Here is a 23,571-nt window from a genome sequence, read left to right as displayed (position 1 = left end):
CCAAAGCAAAAGACAGGTCATACATCGCGAGACGAATGAGTGGAAACACAAAGCTTCTCAAGGATGTGTCTCCAAACAGTCAAAGAACACCAACACGACAAGCCTGTGAAAACTAGGGAAAGGTCTGAAGGGACACCAGACTGAGGAAGACACACACAGAGTATCCCGGATGATGTCCAGCACTGAGGGCCTGAAGAAACAACAGTCTAGTTGCACTCCCTCAGGCCTGTGTGACCCTGGATGAGGCCTCTGTTTCCCGGTGGCTCTGAGAGATGGACAGGGAGGAAGGGGAAGAGAAATCACTTGCATTTCTAATACTCACAGCAAAGTCTTCCAATGAGAAGGGAATTATCACCCCCACTGACAATGCCATTCACTGAAGTGATACCCACGAGTCCATCTAACCCAGAAGGGAAGGAAGGACCTGTTCTCACAAAACGGCGAGAGATGGAAGAAGGAAGATCAAGCCCACACCAACCACTGGAAAGAGAAGCTGTGCTCAGGGCTTGAAAGAATTCCTATTGGGAAAATGATGTCACAGCCCCACAAGGCAATCCACAGCTTCGATGCTATTCCTCCCAAAATGCCAATGCATTTTCGCACCGAACAAAGAATTGCAAAAGGGGTACGGAAACAGAAAAGAGCCTAAATTGTCAATACAATCCGACGAAAAAGCCCCGATACGGACATCCAAGGTTGTGTGAAAGGAAATTAGACGACCAAACTAGGATCCTCAGGAGAGTATCGGAGAAGGCGATGGCGACCCACTCCAGTACTCTTGCCTGGAAAACGCCCTGGACGGAGGAGCCTGGTAGACTGCAGGCCATGGGGTCGCGCAGAGTCAGACACGACTGAAATGACTTAGGCGCAGCGGCAGCAGCAGGACAGTATGCTATTGGGAATACAACAACACACACAGATCCAGATCGATGGAATAAAGTTGAGGGTCCAGAAACAAACCCCGGCATCCATGGTCAACTCATCTCTGACACAAAAGGGGAGAATATCCAAATGGGAACGAGAAAGCCTCTTCAATAAATGTCCATGGGAAAACCAGACAGCTACATCTGAAGAACGCTATTGGTTTTGATCTCACACCACCTCAATATCGGGGAAAAACCTCACCCTAAAGACTGATGTCATGAGACAGCTAGAAAGAAGCGTAGGTCAAAGGCTCCTTAACATCAGAGTCTCCTTGCCATTTGCTGGGCGGAGGTAGAAATGGGTCTCTTCAAGTAAGGGAAAGAGGAAAATGAAGTACGCCAATGGGTTTCCATCCAATGGAACCTCTTCACAACAGAGAAGCTAAGCATTCAGAAATGCAAAAGATGGGAAACGGAACATGAGAGACTCCTTGCAAGTGGTGTATCTGAGAAGGGGTTCATATGGAAAGAGACGAAGAATGCACAGCACTCAGATTCCAAGAAACACCACCACCACCCTTGACCCTTCCCCCATGACCAACTCCGACCTAAAGCCTTTCTCTCCCTCTAACCTATCCCTAAAACATAACCCTCATCTAATCATATACATGTGCATTCCTAGCATCCATCCATCCACACACGAGAGAGAAAGAGGAAGACACAGACTGAATCGAGAAGGGAAAAGAGAGGGACACAGACAGAGAGAGACACGGAACCAAAGAGAGGAAAGGAGTCGACGGTCCAGACTTTTCATCAATCTGTCTCGAAGGTAGAAGCAATGACAGCACCCATCCACCCCAGAAGGGGGAAAAGGACGGAAGGTTTGGAGAGGAAAAGACAAGAACGCAGGGAGCCATTAGAAGCTCAGCCACCCGCAGAAGCCGAGCTGGGACACTTGAACAGAATCTCAATGGAAACAGAGGACCAGAAAGTTGGCTACTCTTTTCTATAAGAGAGGGAGACCTTCGAGTCTTCCTTTCGCGCCTCCAACTTGGATGCGGGTTCTCAAAACACTCAGGAGGGGGAGTGCCTTTTCCTGGGTACCACGGCGCATCCAGGCCTCGTTCTGCCCCATTCTGTGCTGTGTCAGCCCTGGATGGAGTCTTTCTTTCTGAAGTCTCAGCGCACAAGCTCCACGTGATATTGGCCCCAGGTGGAAAGGCATGGAGCTGCTCGTAGGCCGACAGACCTAGGAAGCAGATGGGAGAATGACCCCCACTCTGCAGATGGAGAGACTGGGGAAACCCTGAGGGGCATACGCTTGTCCAGGGCCACACCACTTATGAGAAGAAGGAGCCTGGTCTGAGAGCAGCGGGGTCCTCGGAGCTCAGGCCCTGGCTGCACCCAGGCCTCCCCAGGGCTGTGGGCTGGGCTGTGTGGCTGTCACTGTGCCTGCACATGGCCTAAGGGGGGTGGTCGAGCAGTCAGAAACCCAGAGATTCCCTTGGGAAGTTTTGGGGAAGGGACCTCAGCACGAACCCCAGGAAATGATGTCACCTGCCGGCAACAGAACCCAACAGAACCCGCAACCCGTGTATCCAGGCCTCCAGAGCGGAGAGGAGCCCCCAGCCAGATCACTTGCTGCCAGGATGTTCTGCTGTTTGCCCCTGCCCAGAGGCCGGGGCCTCAGGAGAGCTCACAGGCAGTATGCGTGGGCACCCTGTCGACGTTGGCTCAGGGCACCCCCGAGAGGCCTCTGGCCCTTTGCCCGGAGAAACAGAAAGGTAACACGGGGAGCCCCAGGCCGGGCCAGCCCACCTCTCCCATGCCACCCGGAAACACCGGGTCCTTTGCCTGTGTGTGTGGATGCGGGTTTCTCGGGGTGTGTCTCCCTCAAGGAAGCCCAGGCGGATGTGGGGTCAGAAGCCTGCGGGCAAGTTGTGTCCACACCCCAGGGGAGAGCAGGCTGGCTGGGATGGGGAGAGTGCGGGCAGCGCCGGCCGCCCAGGCTGGCCTCACACCCTCAGGTGGGTCTCTTTCGTCCCGGGTGGGGATCTGAGCAGACACACGTCTCTGACCCTTCTGGGAAGAGAAGTTCGAGCAGGCAGAAGCAGCGGCTCCACTGGCCAGGCCCAGCTCGGAAAAGTCCCAGCATGGCTGGCTGACGGTCACTGTCGTTGCAGAGCTTCCCACGTGATGAGGCCGAGGACGGGGACACCCCGTCCACCTCCCGGAGGGAGGGGTCGGAGCACCACCCCCCCGCCCCTGAGGCCCAGTGCAGGCTCCAGGTGAGCGTGCCCACGGAGGCATCAGCCCCACCGGGGGCGAAGCGGAGGCGGGGAAGGCCTGCTGCCGAGACACCACACAGGATACACCCGGCGGCCCAGTCTGAGGCTGCCACGGAGCTCAGCACACCCGGCTCCGACCCAGAGTCCCGAGAACCCCAGCCTCTGAGGCAGCAGGAGGACCTGGAGCCCAGCACGCCAGAGCACAGAGGTGAGGACGCTGGGGCTGGTGCACGGGAGTGTGTGGGGAGGGGGTGCTGAGCTACACAGGGACGAGTCCCCGAAAGATGCTGCTGGGCCTGCAGCAAGCGCTGGCCTCACACCCCCACCCCCTTCTTGCACACTTCAGTCCCAAAAGACATCCGACCCTGGGTATTCTTTGGGAATCTCTTGGAAGCTTTCTGTCCCGGGATACGCACATGCCAAGGCTGGCCTGTGGGCAAACTTTGCTTCTCCCCCAGCTCTAGCACTGGCCTCCAACTGGAACCAGGCTCCACTTCCCAGACCTGTCCCTACAGAGGTGGTGGCTCCAGGTGCAGGACCCAGGGATCCACCGAGGGCAGATGGAGAACCGAGACTTGCCCTCGCAGAGACACCAGGCCAGCTGGGTTCTGGCCAGCACACCGGGCAGATCGGATCTCCGTGCCTGCAGGACCCCCAGCCCCAGGCACTGATGTCCCACCCCCTCAGCCAGAACCTCCACCTCCACGTGCACCTGTACCTGCTCGGGCTTTGGCAGGAGAACCCGAGGCAGAGGAGGAGTCACCGCCTCGGCAGGGAGAGCCTGCCCTGGCTCCCGCGCAACACCCAGACGCCGACGATGACTCACCCACCCCTGCAGGAAGAACGAGCCCCCGCTCTGGACAGAGACCCAGAGCCCTTGCCGGAAACACCACGTCCAGGGGAGCGGTCGGCTCTGCCGCCTCCATCCCTGTCGGCTCACCGTGGACGCTGTCAACTCGGTCTGCCCCCAGGGGACATGGAGTTCCTTTCCCCTGAACTGCTTTGCATTTGGTTTGTTTCCACCTTTCTGGTGATGTTTTATTTTTTGTATGGTTTCCTGTATTTTTGTTGGTTAAGTTGGGAACTTGTTGGTTAAGTTAGTAAACTTTTTCATGATTGTTGCAATTTGGGAACACTGTTGTGTAACTCTGGTGATACTGTGTTACCATCACCACTTTGTGGTTTCAGACCCGTTTGATCTTTATGCCCCACCCCCCAACAAAGCCTGGATTCAAGGCAAGCACGCCCTGTTCATCCCTCCCCCCGATCCTGAACACAATTTCATCTTTTCTTTCTGCATTCCTTCCTATATTCTTGGTGTCCCCAATCAATGACTCTCAGTGAAATGACTGAAGGAGTTTCTTTCGGACTCTCCACCTACTGTAAGACTCCATTGGAGAGTTCTCATTTTTATGTCATTTGAACTAGCCTTTGATAGCTGACAGGACGGTGTACGTCCTTTCAAGATATCATGTGCCAAACGAAGCCCTTTTGGCAAATGCCATCATTATCTCCAGGCAGGCATTGCTGTTTGAAGGGTGACATCTCAGCCAGAAGGCAGAGGCTGAGCTCCTCTTGTTGCACCAGCTCCCAAAAGAAGCCAAGAAAGGGAGCTGGAACAACAAACCACCCCAACGCCCAGGAAAGCGTTCTTCACGACAGAAGGCTAGAAAATGACCCAACAACCTTGTGGCCCAGAACCCCTCTAGAAAAATCACTGTTCCATAAAAAAGAGAAACACGTGGGAAGTTCCAAGGAGAGGCAATGCCCATGGCCAGTGTACTTTAGAGACGGCCTGACCGCTCCGGGGAAGACACGCACCGACGGAACCCCTTGGGAAACAGCAGTGAGAGTCCTCACCGTCGTAAGGGTTTCCTCTGGGGACAACCTGCCCTGGGCACCACATGAGGGAGCAGACCGGCTTCTCTTCCTCTGCTCCCACACCATTCACTCATGAAGGCAGCTCAGGTGTTCTCATGCCCTGCCTGCCTGCCTGCCTGCCTGCCTGGCTCATCCGTGAGCTGTGACCACCTCCAGGGCAGGACTCCACCTTCTCCTCTCTGTGTACCGTGAATCTGCACACAGTGGGCTTTCAGAACCTTAGGAGACTTGAGCCATTCCCACTCGAGCCAGAACCCTCCCCAGGAAGGAAAACGGCTGTGGGGTCATTTTGGCCCCAGCACTGGTTCCGAAAGCCTGGCGGCTCCTACAGCCTCTACGGTGTGAAGAGGGAGGTCCCTTTTGACAGAGCTTTCCGGCTGTCAGATCTAAGCTGTTGTTTCACTGTCAGCTGTGTCTCTTCCGTTGCAGCCAGGTGGGCCACGCTGCTCCAAAGGGGCTCACAAGCTGAGTGGCAAGGGAGGTATTGAGAGGACAGGGATGGCTACAACGTGCTGCAAACTGAGTGAGGGTCCCCACAATCCTCAGCAAAGGTCTGTGGTGTGCAAGTGGGGAGTAGAGGGCCCCCAAGTTCCAAAGGAAGGGAGGTACTCGGGAGCTAAAGCCCTTGGCTGCTGTGGTAGCAGCTGCAGATGGCAGCTCGTCCACAGTGCACTTCGAATGAGGTCATATGAGCGGGACTCTGGAAATGGCTCTGAAATCAAGAGAAAGGGGTCAGGGTATGTGGGAATCCGGCGGGGGTGGGGGGTGGATGAAGGAAGGTGTCCTTCCTCTCTCCAGTGCAATTTGGTTTGGTGAGTCTCAAAGCTACCAGATGGCACTTCCCAAGTCAGGCCCCCGCAGGAATCAGGGTGGGCTGCGTGCCTCGGCGCCTGCTACAGGGACAAGCCACACCAGTGGCCTCCCTGAGCTCAAATGGCCGGATCTGGGGGTTCTGTCTGGGTGCACACCTCCTTGCTCTGGCCAGGTTCCCCCCTTCTCTGAGCACCAGCTTCATCCTCTCGAATGAGGACATCGATTGCTACCTTGGCACGTTACTCTCTTCATCCTGTGAAGACTCATTAGGCTTATCCTACAATTACTAGCTGGCCCGAAGAGATATCTCCTGAATCCAGATTAAGCTGGAGTCTCCCAGGCTCATCTGGCATGTCTTCCCTGAAGTCTGCCAAAACCCACACCCTTGCATTTCCAGGGACTCCCCTTAGCCAGCTGGGCAGAAAACCCAGCATGGTTCAAACAAGCTGACAGACAAGCGGGAGAGGACTCACGGTCAGACGGCCTCCCTCAGGTCTCGGGTGGAGCTCTGGGACCACAGCAGCAGCGGGCCATCCCAGCCCCTGGGCTCAGCAGCGCCCTCATTCTCAGGCCGGCAGCTCTGCCCTGAGGGGAGCAGGAAGGTCACCAACTGCCGCAGGCGGACCTCAAGCCCCTCCCACTGCTGGAGCCTGACCTCCCCCGGCCCCACCCCTTCCCCTACCCCAGCAGAACGAGAGCTCGTCTTCCCCTGGCTTCCAACGTGAGGCCCGGCCCCGGGCCCCGATTGGGCACTGCCCCAGTCCGGAGCCAATCACAGTGGCCAGGGAGGTGGAACGCACCGATTGGCCAGGGCCAGGTCATGTGACCATACTCCCCAGGAAACTCAAATATTACCAAGATTCCCTAACAAACCAATGAACAAAATTATCCAGTAAAGGCAAACCGTACTTTTTAATGAGGCCAATGTCACAGAAAAAAAAAAAAAAATCCTTCACAATGAACTGCTCAAGGAAGCTACTAAATAAGCTTTCAGAAAAGTTAAGACGTTTTTTTTTTTTTTTTAATAGGGTGACGGAGAGCTATACCTTTCCCATCTATGTGAATTTAGGTTTAAACTAGATTTCCCTCGGCTATAATATAAGACAAAAAACCCCACATCACCCCCTTTCACTCCCCCCACCCCCAAAAAGTGTTTTAGTCTATTGAATTTTTGTGTCCTCAGTTGTGTCTGATTCACGGCAACTCACGAACTCTACACAGCCAGGCTCTTCCGTCCATGGAATTCAGGGCAATTTTTTTCTGTCACAGCAAATGCCCACCCTGGGTGATCCAAAGGCAAGGGCTCAGAGGCTCCTGAGAGACTAACTCCTTTCAGCTGAGCACAGAGCTGGCTCCTCACTGGGATGCCTGTGGCCTGGGGCTCCCAGAGGGGAGAGCAGCACTCGCCCCACCGTGTGGTCACTGCTGGAAGTGCAGGCTGCTCCTCACTCCCCCTTGACAGTGTCCCTGAGGGCAGAACAGTGTGAATCTACTCAAGGTGGAAACGCAAACTCCGATGCAACCAAACTTCCCACAAGGTCTCCAAAACCACTCAGGAACAGGGAATTGGAAACTGCAGGGCATGACATGAATGGAGATGGAGACTTGACACCTTACACCGAGTTCACTTCCAGTTATCCCTAGACAAAGTTTCCATGAAAACTTGTCACAAATCTAGAAGAACAATGAGCAGAAACCGGACACGTGCTTTGAGTCTTCACACACAAAACTAAAAGGCAGCCCACAAAACAACCCAGAGAATACAGTGGACTTTGCAAAATCAAAGATATCTACTGTGGGAAAGACCTCATTACCAAAGCAAAAGACAGGTCATACATCGCGAGACGAATGAGTGGAAACACAAAGCTTCTCAAGGATGTGTCTCCAAACAGTCAAAGAACACCAACACGACAAGCCTGTGAAAACTAGGGAAAGGTCTGAAGGGACACCAGACTGAGGAAGACACACACAGAGTATCCCGGATGATGTCCAGCACTGAGGGCCTGAAGAAACAACAGTCTAGTTGCACTCCCTCAGGCCTGTGTGACCCTGGATGAGGCCTCTGTTTCCCGGTGGCTCTGAGAGATGGACAGGGAGGAAGGGGAAGAGAAATCACTTGCATTTCTAATACTCACAGCAAAGTCTTCCAATGAGAAGGGAATTATCACCCCCACTGACAATGCCATTCACTGAAGTGATACCCACGAGTCCATCTAACCCAGAAGGGAAGGAAGGACCTGTTCTCACAAAACGGCGAGAGATGGAAGAAGGAAGATCAAGCCCACACCAACCACTGGAAAGAGAAGCTGTGCTCAGGGCTTGAAAGAATTCCTATTGGGAAAATGATGTCACAGCCCCACAAGGCAATCCACAGCTTCGATGCTATTCCTCCCAAAATGCCAATGCATTTTCGCACCGAACAAAGAATTGCAAAAGGGGTACGGAAACAGAAAAGAGCCTAAATTGTCAATACAATCCGACGAAAAAGCCCCGATACGGACATCCAAGGTTGTGTGAAAGGAAATTAGACGACCAAACTAGGATCCTCAGGAGAGTATCGGAGAAGGCGATGGCGACCCACTCCAGTACTCTTGCCTGGAAAACGCCCTGGACGGAGGAGCCTGGTAGACTGCAGGCCATGGGGTCGCGCAGAGTCAGACACGACTGAAATGACTTAGGCGCAGCGGCAGCAGCAGGACAGTATGCTATTGGGAATACAACAACACACACAGATCCAGATCGATGGAATAAAGTTGAGGGTCCAGAAACAAACCCCGGCATCCATGGTCAACTCATCTCTGACACAAAAGGGGAGAATATCCAAATGGGAACGAGAAAGCCTCTTCAATAAATGTCCATGGGAAAACCAGACAGCTACATCTGAAGAACGCTATTGGTTTTGATCTCACACCACCTCAATATCGGGGAAAAACCTCACCCTAAAGACTGATGTCATGAGACAGCTAGAAAGAAGCGTAGGTCAAAGGCTCCTTAACATCAGAGTCTCCTTGCCATTTGCTGGGCGGAGGTAGAAATGGGTCTCTTCAAGTAAGGGAAAGAGGAAAATGAAGTACGCCAATGGGTTTCCATCCAATGGAACCTCTTCACAACAGAGAAGCTAAGCATTCAGAAATGCAAAAGATGGGAAACGGAACATGAGAGACTCCTTGCAAGTGGTGTATCTGAGAAGGGGTTCATATGGAAAGAGACGAAGAATGCACAGCACTCAGATTCCAAGAAACACCACCACCACCCTTGACCCTTCCCCCATGACCAACTCCGACCTAAAGCCTTTCTCTCCCTCTAACCTATCCCTAAAACATAACCCTCATCTAATCATATACATGTGCATTCCTAGCATCCATCCATCCACACACGAGAGAGAAAGAGGAAGACACAGACTGAATCGAGAAGGGAAAAGAGAGGGACACAGACAGAGAGAGACACGGAACCAAAGAGAGGAAAGGAGTCGACGGTCCAGACTTTTCATCAATCTGTCTCGAAGGTAGAAGCAATGACAGCACCCATCCACCCCAGAAGGGGGAAAAGGACGGAAGGTTTGGAGAGGAAAAGACAAGAACGCAGGGAGCCATTAGAAGCTCAGCCACCCGCAGAAGCCGAGCTGGGACACTTGAACAGAATCTCAATGGAAACAGAGGACCAGAAAGTTGGCTACTCTTTTCTATAAGAGAGGGAGACCTTCGAGTCTTCCTTTCGCGCCTCCAACTTGGATGCGGGTTCTCAAAACACTCAGGAGGGGGAGTGCCTTTTCCTGGGTACCACGGCGCATCCAGGCCTCGTTCTGCCCCATTCTGTGCTGTGTCAGCCCTGGATGGAGTCTTTCTTTCTGAAGTCTCAGCGCACAAGCTCCACGTGATATTGGCCCCAGGTGGAAAGGCATGGAGCTGCTCGTAGGCCGACAGACCTAGGAAGCAGATGGGAGAATGACCCCCACTCTGCAGATGGAGAGACTGGGGAAACCCTGAGGGGCATACGCTTGTCCAGGGCCACACCACTTATGAGAAGAAGGAGCCTGGTCTGAGAGCAGCGGGGTCCTCGGAGCTCAGGCCCTGGCTGCACCCAGGCCTCCCCAGGGCTGTGGGCTGGGCTGTGTGGCTGTCACTGTGCCTGCACATGGCCTAAGGGGGGTGGTCGAGCAGTCAGAAACCCAGAGATTCCCTTGGGAAGTTTTGGGGAAGGGACCTCAGCACGAACCCCAGGAAATGATGTCACCTGCCGGCAACAGAACCCAACAGAACCCGCAACCCGTGTATCCAGGCCTCCAGAGCGGAGAGGAGCCCCCAGCCAGATCACTTGCTGCCAGGATGTTCTGCTGTTTGCCCCTGCCCAGAGGCCGGGGCCTCAGGAGAGCTCACAGGCAGTATGCGTGGGCACCCTGTCGACGTTGGCTCAGGGCACCCCCGAGAGGCCTCTGGCCCTTTGCCCGGAGAAACAGAAAGGTAACACGGGGAGCCCCAGGCCGGGCCAGCCCACCTCTCCCATGCCACCCGGAAACACCGGGTCCTTTGCCTGTGTGTGTGGATGCGGGTTTCTCGGGGTGTGTCTCCCTCAAGGAAGCCCAGGCGGATGTGGGGTCAGAAGCCTGCGGGCAAGTTGTGTCCACACCCCAGGGGAGAGCAGGCTGGCTGGGATGGGGAGAGTGCGGGCAGCGCCGGCCGCCCAGGCTGGCCTCACACCCTCAGGTGGGTCTCTTTCGTCCCGGGTGGGGATCTGAGCAGACACACGTCTCTGACCCTTCTGGGAAGAGAAGTTCGAGCAGGCAGAAGCAGCGGCTCCACTGGCCAGGCCCAGCTCGGAAAAGTCCCAGCATGGCTGGCTGACGGTCACTGTCGTTGCAGAGCTTCCCACGTGATGAGGCCGAGGACGGGGACACCCCGTCCACCTCCCGGAGGGAGGGGTCGGAGCACCACCCCCCCGCCCCTGAGGCCCAGTGCAGGCTCCAGGTGAGCGTGCCCACGGAGGCATCAGCCCCACCGGGGGCGAAGCGGAGGCGGGGAAGGCCTGCTGCCGAGACACCACACAGGATACACCCGGCGGCCCAGTCTGAGGCTGCCACGGAGCTCAGCACACCCGGCTCCGACCCAGAGTCCCGAGAACCCCAGCCTCTGAGGCAGCAGGAGGACCTGGAGCCCAGCACGCCAGAGCACAGAGGTGAGGACGCTGGGGCTGGTGCACGGGAGTGTGTGGGGAGGGGGTGCTGAGCTACACAGGGACGAGTCCCCGAAAGATGCTGCTGGGCCTGCAGCAAGCGCTGGCCTCACACCCCCACCCCCTTCTTGCACACTTCAGTCCCAAAAGACATCCGACCCTGGGTATTCTTTGGGAATCTCTTGGAAGCTTTCTGTCCCGGGATACGCACATGCCAAGGCTGGCCTGTGGGCAAACTTTGCTTCTCCCCCAGCTCTAGCACTGGCCTCCAACTGGAACCAGGCTCCACTTCCCAGACCTGTCCCTACAGAGGTGGTGGCTCCAGGTGCAGGACCCAGGGATCCACCGAGGGCAGATGGAGAACCGAGACTTGCCCTCGCAGAGACACCAGGCCAGCTGGGTTCTGGCCAGCACACCGGGCAGATCGGATCTCCGTGCCTGCAGGACCCCCAGCCCCAGGCACTGATGTCCCACCCCCTCAGCCAGAACCTCCACCTCCACGTGCACCTGTACCTGCTCGGGCTTTGGCAGGAGAACCCGAGGCAGAGGAGGAGTCACCGCCTCGGCAGGGAGAGCCTGCCCTGGCTCCCGCGCAACACCCAGACGCCGACGATGACTCACCCACCCCTGCAGGAAGAACGAGCCCCCGCTCTGGACAGAGACCCAGAGCCCTTGCCGGAAACACCACGTCCAGGGGAGCGGTCGGCTCTGCCGCCTCCATCCCTGTCGGCTCACCGTGGACGCTGTCAACTCGGTCTGCCCCCAGGGGACATGGAGTTCCTTTCCCCTGAACTGCTTTGCATTTGGTTTGTTTCCACCTTTCTGGTGATGTTTTATTTTTTGTATGGTTTCCTGTATTTTTGTTGGTTAAGTTGGGAACTTGTTGGTTAAGTTAGTAAACTTTTTCATCATTGTTGCAATTTGGGAACACTGTTGTGTAACTCTGGTGATACTGTGTTACCATCACCACTTTGTGGTTTCAGACCCGTTTGATCTTTATGCCCCACCCCCCAACAAAGCCTGGATTCAAGGCAAGCACGCCCTGTTCATCCCTCCCCCCGATCCTGAACACAATTTCATCTTTTCTTTCTGCATTCCTTCCTATATTCTTGGTGTCCCCAATCAATGACTCTCAGTGAAATGACTGAAGGAGTTTCTTTCGGACTCTCCACCTACTGTAAGACTCCATTGGAGAGTTCTCATTTTTATGTCATTTGAACTAGCCTTTGATAGCTGACAGGACGGTGTACGTCCTTTCAAGATATCATGTGCCAAACGAAGCCCTTTTGGCAAATGCCATCATTATCTCCAGGCAGGCATTGCTGTTTGAAGGGTGACATCTCAGCCAGAAGGCAGAGGCTGAGCTCCTCTTGTTGCACCAGCTCCCAAAAGAAGCCAAGAAAGGGAGCTGGAACAACAAACCACCCCAACGCCCAGGAAAGCGTTCTTCACGACAGAAGGCTAGAAAATGACCCAACAACCTTGTGGCCCAGAACCCCTCTAGAAAAATCACTGTTCCATAAAAAAGAGAAACACGTGGGAAGTTCCAAGGAGAGGCAATGCCCATGGCCAGTGTACTTTAGAGACGGCCTGACCGCTCCGGGGAAGACACGCACCGACGGAACCCCTTGGGAAACAGCAGTGAGAGTCCTCACCGTCGTAAGGGTTTCCTCTGGGGACAACCTGCCCTGGGCACCACATGAGGGAGCAGACCGGCTTCTCTTCCTCTGCTCCCACACCATTCACTCATGAAGGCAGCTCAGGTGTTCTCATGCCCTGCCTGCCTGCCTGCCTGCCTGCCTGGCTCATCCGTGAGCTGTGACCACCTCCAGGGCAGGACTCCACCTTCTCCTCTCTGTGTACCGTGAATCTGCACACAGTGGGCTTTCAGAACCTTAGGAGACTTGAGCCATTCCCACTCGAGCCAGAACCCTCCCCAGGAAGGAAAACGGCTGTGGGGTCATTTTGGCCCCAGCACTGGTTCCGAAAGCCTGGCGGCTCCTACAGCCTCTACGGTGTGAAGAGGGAGGTCCCTTTTGACAGAGCTTTCCGGCTGTCAGATCTAAGCTGTTGTTTCACTGTCAGCTGTGTCTCTTCCGTTGCAGCCAGGTGGGCCACGCTGCTCCAAAGGGGCTCACAAGCTGAGTGGCAAGGGAGGTATTGAGAGGACAGGGATGGCTACAACGTGCTGCAAACTGAGTGAGGGTCCCCACAATCCTCAGCAAAGGTCTGTGGTGTGCAAGTGGGGAGTAGAGGGCCCCCAAGTTCCAAAGGAAGGGAGGTACTCGGGAGCTAAAGCCCTTGGCTGCTGTGGTAGCAGCTGCAGATGGCAGCTCGTCCACAGTGCACTTCGAATGAGGTCATATGAGCGGGACTCTGGAAATGGCTCTGAAATCAAGAGAAAGGGGTCAGGGTATGTGGGAATCCGGCGGGGGTGGGGGGTGGATGAAGGAAGGTGTCCTTCCTCTCTCCAGTGCAATTTGGTTTGGTGAGTCTCAAAGCTACCAGATGGCACTTCCCAAGTCAGGCCCCCGCAGGAATCAGGGTGGGCTGCGTGCCTCGGCGCCTGCTACAGGGACAAGCCACACCAGTGGCCTCCCTGAGCTCAAATGGCCGGATCTGGGGGTTCTGTCTGGGTGCACACCTCCTTGCTCTGGCCAAGTTCCCCCCTTCTCTGAGCACCAGCTTCATCCTCTCGAATGAGGACATCGATTGCTACCTTGGCACGTTACTCTCTTCATCCTGTGAAGACTCATTAGGCTTATCCTACAATTACTAGCTGGCCCGAAGAGATATCTCCTGAATCCAGATTAAGCTGGAGTCTCCCAGGCTCATCTGGCATGTCTTCCCTGAAGTCTGCCAAAACCCACACCCTTGCATTTCCAGGGACTCCCCTTAGCCAGCTGGGCAGAAAACCCAGCATGGTTCAAACAAGCTGACAGACAAGCGGGAGAGGACTCACGGGCAGACGGCCTCCCTCAGGTCTCGGGTGGAGCTCTGGGACCACAGCAGCAGCGGGCCATCCCAGCCCCTGGGCTCAGCAGCGCCCTCATTCTCAGGCCGGCAGCTCTGCCCTGAGGGGAGCAGGAAGGTCACCAACTGCCGCAGGCGGACCTCAAGCCCCTCCCACTGCTGGAGCCTGACCTCCCCCGGCCCCACCCCTTCCCCTACCCCAGCAGAACGAGAGCTCGTCTTCCCCTGGCTTCCAACGTGAGGCCCGGCCCCGGGCCCCGATTGGGCACTGCCCCAGTCCGGAGCCAATCACAGTGGCCAGGGAGGTGGAACGCACCGATTGGCCAGGGCCAGGTCATGTGACCATACTCCCCAGGAAACTCAAATATTACCAAGATTCCCTAACAAACCAATGAACAAAATTATCCAGTAAAGGCAAACCGTACTTTTTAATGAGGCCAATGTCACAGAAAAAAAAAAAAAAATCCTTCACAATGAACTGCTCAAGGAAGCTACTAAATAAGCTTTCAGAAAAGTTAAGACGTTTTTTTTTTTTTTTTAATAGGGTGACGGAGAGCTATACCTTTCCCATCTATGTGAATTTAGGTTTAAACTAGATTTCCCTCGGCTATAATATAAGACAAAAAACCCCACATCACCCCCTTTCACTCCCCCCACCCCCAAAAAGTGTTTTAGTCTATTGAATTTTTGTGTCCTCAGTTGTGTCTGATTCACGGCAACTCACGAACTCTACACAGCCAGGCTCTTCCGTCCATGGAATTCAGGGCAATTTTTTTCTGTCACAGCAAATGCCCACCCTGGGTGATCCAAAGGCAAGGGCTCAGAGGCTCCTGAGAGACTAACTCCTTTCAGCTGAGCACAGAGCTGGCTCCTCACTGGGATGCCTGTGGCCTGGGGCTCCCAGAGGGGAGAGCAGCACTCGCCCCACCGTGTGGTCACTGCTGGAAGTGCAGGCTGCTCCTCACTCCCCCTTGACAGTGTCCCTGAGGGCAGAACAGTGTGAATCTACTCAAGGTGGAAACGCAAACTCCGATGCAACCAAACTTCCCACAAGGTCTCCAAAACCACTCAGGAACAGGGAATTGGAAACTGCAGGGCATGACATGAATGGAGATGGAGACTTGACACCTTACACCGAGTTCACTTCCAGTTATCCCTAGACAAAGTTTCCATGAAAACTTGTCACAAATCTAGAAGAACAATGAGCAGAAACTGGACACGTGCTTTGAGTCTTCACACACAAAACTAAAAGGCAGCCCACAAAACAACCCAGAGAATACAGTGGACTTTGCAAAATCAAAGATATCTACTGTGGGAAAGACCTCATTACCAAAGCAAAAGACAGGTCATACATCGCGAGACGAATGAGTGGAAACACAAAGCTTCTCAAGGATGTGTCTCCAAACAGTCAAAGAACACCAACACGACAAGCCTGTGAAAACTAGGGAAAGGTCTGAAGGGACACCAGACTGAGGAAGACACACACAGAGTATCCCGGATGATGTCCAGCACTGAGGGCCTGAAGAAACAACAGTCTAGTTGCACTCCCTCAGGCCTGTGTGACCCTGGATGAGGCCTCTGTTTCCCGGTGGCTCTGAGAGATGGACAGGGAGGAAGGGGAAGAGAAATCACTTGCATTTCTAATACTCACAGCAAAGTCTTCCAATGAGAAGGGAATTATCACCCCCACTGACAATGCCATTCACTGAAGTGATACCCACGAGTCCATCTAACCCAGAAGGGAAGGAAGGACCTGTTCTCACAAAACGGCGAGAGATGGAAGAAGGAAGATCAAGCCCACACCAACCACTGGAAAGAGAAGCTGTGCTCAGGGCTTGAAAGAATTCCTATTGGGAAAATGATGTCACAGCCCCACAAGGCAATCCACAGCTTCGATGCTATTCCTCCCAAAATGCCAATGCATTTTCGCACCGAACAAAGAATTGCAAAAGGGGTACGGAAACAGAAAAGAGCCTAAATTGTCAATACAATCCGACGAAAAAGCCCCGATACGGACATCCAAGGTTGTGTGAAAGGAAATTAGACGACCAAACTAGGATCCTCAGGAGAGTATCGGAGAAGGCGATGGCGACCCACTCCAGTACTCTTGCCTGGAAAACGCCCTGGACGGAGGAGCCTGGTAGACTGCAGGCCATGGGGTCGCGCAGAGTCAGACACGACTGAAATGACTTAGGCGCAGCGGCAGCAGCAGGACAGTATGCTATTGGGAATACAACAACACACACAGATCCAGATCGATGGAATAAAGTTGAGGGTCCAGAAACAAACCCCGGCATCCATGGTCAACTCATCTCTGACACAAAAGGGGAGAATATCCAAATGGGAACGAGAAAGCCTCTTCAATAAATGTCCATGGGAAAACCAGACAGCTACATCTGAAGAACGCTATTGGTTTTGATCTCACACCACCTCAATATCGGGGAAAAACCTCACCCTAAAGACTGATGTCATGAGACAGCTAGAAAGAAGCGTAGGTCAAAGGCTCCTTAACATCAGAGTCTCCTTGCCATTTGCTGGGCGGAGGTAGAAATGGGTCTCTTCAAGTAAGGGAAAGAGGAAAATGAAGTACGCCAATGGGTTTCCATCCAATGGAACCTCTTCACAACAGAGAAGCTAAGCATTCAGAAATGCAAAAGATGGGAAACGGAACATGAGAGACTCCTTGCAAGTGGTGTATCTGAGAAGGGGTTCATATGGAAAGAGACGAAGAATGCACAGCACTCAGATTCCAAGAAACACCACCACCACCCTTGACCCTTCCCCCATGACCAACTCCGACCTAAAGCCTTTCTCTCCCTCTAACCTATCCCTAAAACATAACCCTCATCTAATCATATACATGTGCATTCCTAGCATCCATCCATCCACACACGAGAGAGAAAGAGGAAGACACAGACTGAATCGAGAAGGGAAAAGAGAGGGACACAGACAGAGAGAGACACGGAACCAAAGAGAGGAAAGGAGTCGACGGTCCAGACTTTTCATCAATCTGTCTCGAAGGTAGAAGCAATGACAGCACCCATCCACCCCAGAAGGGGGAAAAGGACGGAAGGTTTGGAGAGGAAAAGACAAGAACGCAGGGAGCCATTAGAAGCTCAGCCACCCGCAGAAGCCGAGCTGGGACACTTGAACAGAATCTCAATGGAAACAGAGGACCAGAAAGTTGGCTACTCTTTTCTATAAGAGAGGGAGACCTTCGAGTCTTCCTTTCGCGCCTCCAACTTGGATGCGGGTTCTCAAAACACTCAGGAGGGGGAGTGCCTTTTCCTGGGTACCACGGCGCATCCAGGCCTCGTTCTGCCCCATTCTGTGCTGTGTCAGCCCTGGATGGAGTCTTTCTTTCTGAAGTCTCAGCGCACAAGCTCCACGTGATATTGGCCCCAGGTGGAAAGGCATGGAGCTGCTCGTAGGCCGACAGACCTAGGAAGCAGATGGGAGAATGACCCCCACTCTGCAGATGGAGAGACTGGGGAAACCCTGAGGGGCATACGCTTGTCCAGGGCCACACCACTTATGAGAAGAAGGAGCCTGGTCTGAGAGCAGCGGGGTCCTCGGAGCTCAGGCCCTGGCTGCACCCAGGCCTCCCCAGGGCTGTGGGCTGGGCTGTGTGGCTGTCACTGTGCCTGCACATGGCCTAAGGGGGGTGGTCGAGCAGTCAGAAACCCAGAGATTCCCTTGGGAAGTTTTGGGGAAGGGACCTCAGCACGAACCCCAGGAAATGATGTCACCTGCCGGCAACAGAACCCAACAGAACCCGCAACCCGTGTATCCAGGCCTCCAGAGCGGAGAGGAGCCCCCAGCCAGATCACTTGCTGCCAGGATGTTCTGCTGTTTGCCCCTGCCCAGAGGCCGGGGCCTCAGGAGAGCTCACAGGCAGTATGCGTGGGCACCCTGTCGACGTTGGCTCAGGGCACCCCCGAGAGGCCTCTGGCCCTTTGCCCGGAGAAACAGAAAGGTAACACGGGGAGCCCCAGGCCGGGCCAGCCCACCTCTCCCATGCCACCCGGAAACACCGGGTCCTTTGCCTGTGTGTGTGGATGCGGGTTTCTCGGGGTGTGTCTCCCTCAAGGAAGCCCAGGCGGATGTGGGGTCAGAAGCCTGCGGGCAAGTTGTGTCCACACCCCAGGGGAGAGCAGGCTGGCTGGGATGGGGAGAGTGCGGGCAGCGCCGGCCGCCCAGGCTGGCCTCACACCCTCAGGTGGGTCTCTTTCGTCCCGGGTGGGGATCTGAGCAGACACACGTCTCTGACCCTTCTGGGAAGAGAAGTTCGAGCAGGCAGAAGCAGCGGCTCCACTGGCCAGGCCCAGCTCGGAAAAGTCCCAGCATGGCTGGCTGACGGTCACTGTCGTTGCAGAGCTTCCCACGTGATGAGGCCGAGGACGGGGACACCCCGTCCACCTCCCGGAGGGAGGGGTCGGAGCACCACCCCCCCGCCCCTGAGGCCCAGTGCAGGCTCCAGGTGAGCGTGCCCACGGAGGCATCAGCCCCACCGGGGGCGAAGCGGAGGCGGGGAAGGCCTGCTGCCGAGACACCACACAGGATACACCCGGCGGCCCAGTCTGAGGCTGCCACGGAGCTCAGCACACCCGGCTCCGACCCAGAGTCCCGAGAACCCCAGCCTCTGAGGCAGCAGGAGGACCTGGAGCCCAGCACGCCAGAGCACAGAGGTGAGGACGCTGGGGCTGGTGCACGGGAGTGTGTGGGGAGGGGGTGCTGAGCTACACAGGGACGAGTCCCCGAAAGATGCTGCTGGGCCTGCAGCAAGCGCTGGCCTCACACCCCCACCCCCTTCTTGCACACTTCAGTCCCAAAAGACATCCGACCCTGGGTATTCTTTGGGAATCTCTTGGAAGCTTTCTGTCCCGGGATACGCACATGCCAAGGCTGGCCTGTGGGCAAACTTTGCTTCTCCCCCAGCTCTAGCACTGGCCTCCAACTGGAACCAGGCTCCACTTCCCAGACCTGTCCCTACAGAGGTGGTGGCTCCAGGTGCAGGACCCAGGGATCCACCGAGGGCAGATGGAGAACCGAGACTTGCCCTCGCAGAGACACCAGGCCAGCTGGGTTCTGGCCAGCACACCGGGCAGATCGGATCTCCGTGCCTGCAGGACCCCCAGCCCCAGGCACTGATGTCCCACCCCCTCAGCCAGAACCTCCACCTCCACGTGCACCTGTACCTGCTCGGGCTTTGGCAGGAGAACCCGAGGCAGAGGAGGAGTCACCGCCTCGGCAGGGAGAGCCTGCCCTGGCTCCCGCGCAACACCCAGACGCCGACGATGACTCACCCACCCCTGCAGGAAGAACGAGCCCCCGCTCTGGACAGAGACCCAGAGCCCTTGCCGGAAACACCACGTCCAGGGGAGCGGTCGGCTCTGCCGCCTCCATCCCTGTCGGCTCACCGTGGACGCTGTCAACTCGGTCTGCCCCCAGGGGACATGGAGTTCCTTTCCCCTGAACTGCTTTGCATTTGGTTTGTTTCCACCTTTCTGGTGATGTTTTATTTTTTGTATGGTTTCCTGTATTTTTGTTGGTTAAGTTGGGAACTTGTTGGTTAAGTTAGTAAACTTTTTCATCATTGTTGCAATTTGGGAACACTGTTGTGTAACTCTGGTGATACTGTGTTACCATCACCACTTTGTGGTTTCAGACCCGTTTGATCTTTATGCCCCACCCCCCAACAAAGCCTGGATTCAAGGCAAGCACGCCCTGTTCATCCCTCCCCCCGATCCTGAACACAATTTCATCTTTTCTTTCTGCATTCCTTCCTATATTCTTGGTGTCCCCAATCAATGACTCTCAGTGAAATGACTGAAGGAGTTTCTTTCGGACTCTCCACCTACTGTAAGACTCCATTGGAGAGTTCTCATTTTTATGTCATTTGAACTAGCCTTTGATAGCTGACAGGACGGTGTACGTCCTTTCAAGATATCATGTGCCAAACGAAGCCCTTTTGGCAAATGCCATCATTATCTCCAGGCAGGCATTGCTGTTTGAAGGGTGACATCTCAGCCAGAAGGCAGAGGCTGAGCTCCTCTTGTTGCACCAGCTCCCAAAAGAAGCCAAGAAAGGGAGCTGGAACAACAAACCACCCCAACGCCCAGGAAAGCGTTCTTCACGACAGAAGGCTAGAAAATGACCCAACAACCTTGTGGCCCAGAACCCCTCTAGAAAAATCACTGTTCCATAAAAAAGAGAAACACGTGGGAAGTTCCAAGGAGAGGCAATGCCCATGGCCAGTGTACTTTAGAGATGGCCTGACCGCTCCGGGGAAGACACGCACCGACGGAACCCCTTGGGAAACAGCAGTGAGAGTCCTCACCGTCGTAAGGGTTTCCTCTGGGGACAACCTGCCCTGGGCACCACATGAGGGAGCAGACCGGCTTCTCTTCCTCTGCTCCCACACCATTCACTCATGAAGGCAGCTCAGGTGTTCTCATGCCCTGCCTGCCTGCCTGCCTGCCTGCCTGGCTCATCCGTGAGCTGTGACCACCTCCAGGGCAGGACTCCACCTTCTCCTCTCTGTGTACCGTGAATCTGCACACAGTGGGCTTTCAGAACCTTAGGAGACTTGAGCCATTCCCACTCGAGCCAGAACCCTCCCCAGGAAGGAAAACGGCTGTGGGGTCATTTTGGCCCCAGCACTGGTTCCGAAAGCCTGGCGGCTCCTACAGCCTCTACGGTGTGAAGAGGGAGGTCCCTTTTGACAGAGCTTTCCGGCTGTCAGATCTAAGCTGTTGTTTCACTGTCAGCTGTGTCTCTTCCGTTGCAGCCAGGTGGGCCACGCTGCTCCAAAGGGGCTCACAAGCTGAGTGGCAAGGGAGGTATTGAGAGGACAGGGATGGCTACAACGTGCTGCAAACTGAGTGAGGGTCCCCACAATCCTCAGCAAAGGTCTGTGGTGTGCAAGTGGGGAGTAGAGGGCCCCCAAGTTCCAAAGGAAGGGAGGTACTCGGGAGCTAAAGCCCTTGGCTGCTGTGGTAGCAGCTGCAGATGGCAGCTCGTCCACAGTGCACTTCGAATGAGGTCATATGAGCGGGACTCTGGAAATGGCTCCGAAATCAAGAGAAAGGGGTCAGGGTATGTGGGAATCCGGCGGGGGTGGGGGGTGGATGAAGGAAGGTGTCCTTCCTCTCTCCAGTGCAATTTGGTTTGGTGAGTCTCAAAGCTACCAGATGGCACTTCCCAAGTCAGGCCCCCGCAGGAATCAGGGTGGGCTGCGTGCCTCGGCGCCTGCTACAGGGACAAGCCACACCAGTGGCCTCCCTGAGCTCAAATGGCCGGATCTGGGGGTTCTGTCTGGGTGCACACCTCCTTGCTCTGGCCAAGTTCCCCCCTTCTCTGAGCACCAGCTTCATCCTCTCGAATGAGGACATCGATTGCTACCTTGGCACGTTACTCTCTTCATCCGGTGAAGACTCATTAGGCTTATCCTACAATTACTAGCTGGCCCGAAGAGATATCTCCTGAATCCAGATTAAGCTGGAGTCTCCCAGGCTCATCTGGCATGTCTTCCCTGAAGTCTGCCAAAACCCACACCCTTGCATTTCCAGGGACTCCCCTTAGCCAGCTGGGCAGAAAACCCAGCATGGTTCAAACAAGCTGACAGACAAGCGGGAGAGGACTCACGGGCAGACGGCCTCCCTCAGGTCTCGGGTGGAGCTCTGGGACCACAGCAGCAGCGGGCCATCCCAGCCCCTGGGCTCAGCAGCGCCCTCATTCTCAGGCCGGCGGCTCTGCCCTGAGGGGAGCAGGAAGGTCACCAACTGCCGCAGGCGGACCTCAAGCCCCTCCCACTGCTGGAGCCTGACCTCCCCCGGCCCCACCCCTTCCCCTACCCCAGCAGAACGAGAGCTCGTCTTCCCCTGGCTTCCAACGTGAGGCCCGGCCCCGGGCCCCGATTGGGCACTGCCCCAGTCCGGAGCCAATCACAGTGGCCAGGGAGGTGGAACGCACCGATTGGCCAGGGCCAGGTCATGTGACCATACTCCCCAGGAAACTCAAATATTACCAAGATTCCCTAACAAACCAATGAACAAAATTATCCAGTAAAGGCAAACCGTACTTTTTAATGAGGCCAATGTCACAGAAAAAAAAAAAAAATCCTTCACAATGAACTGCTCAAGGAAGCTACTAAATAAGCTTTCAGAAAAGTTAAGACGTTTTTTTTTTTTTTTAATAGGGTGACGGAGAGCTATACCTTTCCCATCTATGTGAATTTAGGTTTAAACTAGATTTCCCTCGGCTATTATATAAGACAAAAAACCCCACATCACCCCCTTTCACTCCCCCCACCCCCAAAAAGTGTTTTAGTCTATTGAATTTTTGTGTCCTCAGTTGTGTCTGATTCACGGCAACTCACGAACTCTACACAGCCAGGCTCTTCCGTCCATGGAATTCAGGGCAATTTTTTTTCTGTCACAGCAAATGCCCACCCTGGGTGATCCAAAGGCAAGGGCTCAGAGGCTCCTGAGAGACTAACTCCTTTCAGCTGAGCACAGAGCTGGCTCCTCACTGGGATGCCTGTGGCCTGGGGCTCCCAGAGGGGAGAGCAGCACTCGCCCCTCCGTGTGGTCACTGCTGGAAGTGCAGGCTGCTCCTCACTCCCCCTTGACAGTGTCCCTGAGGGCAGAACAGTGTGAATCTACTCAAGGTGGAAACGCAAACTCCGATGCAACCAAACTTCCCACAAGGTCTCCAAAACCACTCAGGAACAGGGAATTGGAAACTGCAGGGCATGACATGAATGGAGATGGAGACTTGACACCTTACACCGAGTTCACTTCCAGTTATCCCTAGACAAAGTTTCCATGAAAACTTGTCACAAATCTAGAAGAACAATGAGCAGAAACTGGACACGTGCTTTGAGTCTTCACACACAAAACAAAAAGGCAGCCCACAAAACAACCCAGAGAATACAGTGGACTTTGCAAAATCAAAGATATCTACTGTGGGAAAGACCTCATTACCAAAGCAAAAGACAGATCATACATCGCGAGACGAATGAGTGGAAACACAAAGCTTCTCAAGGATGTGTCTCCAAACAGTCAAAGAACACCAACACGACAAGCCTGTGAAAACTAGGGAAAGGTCTGAAGGGACACCAGACTGAGGAAGACACACACAGAGTATCCCGGATGATGTCCAGCACTGAGGGCCTGAAGAAACAACAGTCTAGTTGCACTCCCTCAGGCCTGTGTGACCCTGGATGAGGCCTCTGTTTCCCGGTGGCTCTGAGAGATGGACAGGGAGGAAGGGGAAGAGAAATCACTTGCATTTCTAATACTCACAGCAAAGTCTTCCAATGAGAAGGGAATTATCACCCCCACTGACAATGCCATTCACTGAAGTGATACCCACGAGTCCATCTAACCCAGAAGGGAAGGAAGGACCTGTTCTCACAAAACGGCGAGAGATGGAAGAAGGAAGATCAAGCCCACACCAACCACTGGAAAGAGAAGCTGTGCTCAGGGCTTGAAAGAATTCCTATTGGGAAAATGATGTCACAGCCCCACAAGGCAATCCACAGCTTCGATGCTATTCCTCCCAAAATGCCAATGCATTTT

At 54.7% G+C, this 23,571-nt stretch overlaps 1 long non-coding RNA gene across 1 annotated transcript in view; it reads right to left on the bottom strand.

Annotated features, from left to right (window-relative positions):
• LOC145530002 (uncharacterized) overlaps positions 1–23,571 on the bottom strand; it is a 1,493,464-nt gene that overhangs the window by 41,730 nt on the left and 1,428,163 nt on the right. Inside the window, exons 173-175 of the long non-coding RNA XR_014071397.1 lie at positions 21,635–21,746; positions 13,977–14,088; positions 6,319–6,430 (exon numbers count right to left, since the gene is read on the bottom strand). This is a non-coding gene — a long non-coding RNA (uncharacterized LOC145530002). The remainder of the gene's footprint in view (positions 1–6,318; positions 6,431–13,976; positions 14,089–21,634; positions 21,747–23,571) is intronic.

The sequence above is a fragment of the Giraffa tippelskirchi genome, chromosome 12 (assembly GCF_054371585.1).
Source record: "Giraffa tippelskirchi isolate mGirTip1 chromosome 12, T2T-mGirTip1v1.2.pri, whole genome shotgun sequence".
NCBI lineage: Eukaryota > Metazoa > Chordata > Mammalia > Artiodactyla > Giraffidae > Giraffa > Giraffa tippelskirchi.
The sequence above is the reverse complement of the archived record's forward strand: the minus strand, read 5'-3'. Positions and strand labels throughout refer to the sequence as shown.